Below are 3,059 nucleotides of genomic sequence, written 5' to 3'. Positions count from 1 at the left end.
AATATAAATATGTGTGTTTGCATAAATTCTCGTACATACATGCTTTAGAGAAGGGACAGCAACAGTAATAGGGAGGTAGAGATATATAAAATGTTTCCATCTTTTTTGCGAAAATAAAGTTCGGTTAACCATCTGAAAGCTATTTATATTATGAATATTATATATATATTTCAAAGTATTAACTTTTTCCACAGATCGTTTATAAAAAACTAAACTATAGGATAAAATAAAACATTAAAATGATATTTCTAAAATATTTCTTTCGTATTTGATTTAAAAAGATATTAGTAGCTAGCTACTGCCATTGGATATAAAGAAATATACGAAAGCATTTGTGGAAATTACTTGCTTAATTTTCTTTTCTGTTTTTTTTTGCTGTGGAGATTGAAAAAAAGACATCCATTGTCACTTTGTCTTTCACATATTTATTGTGGATTAAATCAATTCCTTCAATCATGTGCATATATATCAACCGACTGCATGAATAAATTGTGCAATTTATGTCGAGAATTCTACTGCAGCAGACGTTATATCTTCGAACAACTGACTTTCAAAATAGTTGACAGAAACTCTGAGAAGACGTAATTAAAGTTTAAGAAGAAAAAAAAAAGAATTAAAATATGAATGGCATTTGAAGACAATATCGATTCAATAGATCATCTTTTTTAAAGTGAACCCTAGAAAGCAACCCATATATTTCAGTATTCTTCAATTTCTACAATGAACCATACGCTACTGAGTTTGTAAGAATTAAAGGTTTTCAGGATGTAGAGAGACAGAGGTACACAGTTTGAATGCAGGTGCTAAATAAAAGAAATATTTCATGAATCAAATACTTCCATTTTTAACTCATAATATGTCGAGAGAGAAAACTTTAAATACTGTATTTCGTTTTCCTTTCTCGGGTTTAGGAAAGGCAGTACACATGTAGAAAGTGAACCTGTAAAAAATAGCATTTGATATCCCTTAAGTAATACAACACTCTCAGAAAAATGCAAGACAGGTCGGCTAATACATTTCTAGATACTTTGTTTTCTCCTATTATTTCTGTACTTCTCTACATCAAAATAAGAATGTAAACTTAGTGCTCTGAGATCAAAATAAATGAAGTGGCGCAGTTTTCAAGATAGCTTCGCTCAAAGACAGATAGGAGCGAAATCCAATATTGATATTTTACTGTTCCAATGCAATCTGCTATGATTTCGTTCCAAGAAAGCTGTCCATTGTAGATGGGACACAGGGCAGAAAGATGACCTTCAGAGAAGAATCAAAATTCAAAAGAAATAGTTTAATCTAGTATTTAACTTAAACTATCTCATGGGAATCTACTCAAGAATATTACAACTATCGAGGAAAATTTTATATTTTTGAGAGACTGAGAGAGAGAGAGAGAGAGAGAGAGAGAGAGAGAGAGAGAGAGAGAGAGAGAGAGGGAGAGAGAGAGAGGGAGAGAGAGACAGACAGAGAGAGAGAGAGAGAGAGTAAGGGAGAGAATAAGAGAGAGAATAAATTGGTAAATGAATAGTAGCTTTAAAACAGATGCATGCTAGGTTTATATATGACTTCTATCTGATGCAATTCTAATATTTCTACAGTCACTACTAGAGAACAATATTTAAACTTAAAATTCTGAGTAAGGGAAGGAATGGTGGGTAGAACTAACACATGCAATAAACTGATATTTCATTTCATAAAACCTCGATCATAAAATGTATCTGCATGTATTGAAGTTTGTCTTGATAGGCACACACACTCGCAGACACACACACACACACACACACGCACACGCATACACACATATATATATTATTTAATAAATACAATATATATATTCATAATCTACTATTAGTTTCATGTGATGATCACAGTTCGGACAGCGTTCTTAATAAGTCTGGTACATTCAGGCAATCCTCAGGCTCTTCTCACATAGGTTGAGAAACCGGAAAATGAAAAAGAAATCGGAAAAATCAAGAGGAAGAATTAAAATTACGTCCCCTTTGACTGGAAAGTCAGAAGGTTGAAAGGATAGTGCCTCAGATACTGTAGTATATCTACCTCAATTTCGAGAGGGTATTACTTTCCCAATATCAAATTTGATAATAAATTTTTGGGTTAGTAAAGATCGACCTCACTGTTTCGATATACCTATGGGGTCCTGATATAATATTTGTATGTATATATATATATATATATATATATATATACATATACATGTACATATACATACACACACGTACGCGCGCGCACACACACACACACACATATATATATATATAGAGAGAGAGAGAGAGAGAGATTGATAGACAGATAAATAGATAGATATATAGATATGCGTGTGTGTGTCCAAACGTGTAAGCTTGCATGTGCGTTAGCATGTCGATATATCTATGTTTCTGATTATATATACGAAGATATGTTAGTGTGTATAACTATGTCCATCAATGTGATTATAAGTTTGTTTATCTATGATTTATACATTTAATACACCGTTACTAAGACAGACATAAATTCCTTTCAAGCACATTTGTGAAATTAATAATAGTGTATGACCTGATGTTTGAAATAGGATTCATCAGAGACCAACAATTCAAAGCTCATCGATGCATCTATTTAAATAATTCCTTGCATAAAACATTTCCACTTGATAGCGTAGTTGCTGGACTATGAGACCACGCCAGTGATTTAAGTGCAAAGCCAATCTGTATAAAATGTAGGTTATATATAAGAGTTCAGTGTACAGATAAGAGAATTTCATTCAAATAACAACAGCAGTTTTAAACGTAGGCAAGATAATAAACAACCAATCAAGTAATGTTTTAAAATAAGTCTCTATCTTGGACCATTCCAAATATGAAATTATACCTCAAATGATTAACTGCTATAAGATCAGGCAATGAAAAATCTCGTCTTTAAAGACAAGGGATAGGAGCAAGTGTAATATTTAATAAAGGTTCCACATCGCTTCCTATCCTATTTCTTTGGGATGTCTAGGTGCGATTTCTCTCTCGCTCTCTCTCTCTCTCTCTCTCTCTCTCTCTCTCTCTCTCTCTCTCTCTCTC

The sequence above is a fragment of the Octopus bimaculoides genome, chromosome 19, assembly GCF_001194135.2.
Source record: "Octopus bimaculoides isolate UCB-OBI-ISO-001 chromosome 19, ASM119413v2, whole genome shotgun sequence".
NCBI classification, from domain to species: Eukaryota; Metazoa; Mollusca; class Cephalopoda; order Octopoda; family Octopodidae; genus Octopus; species Octopus bimaculoides.
The sequence above is the reverse complement of the archived record's forward strand: the minus strand, read 5'-3'. Positions refer to the sequence as shown.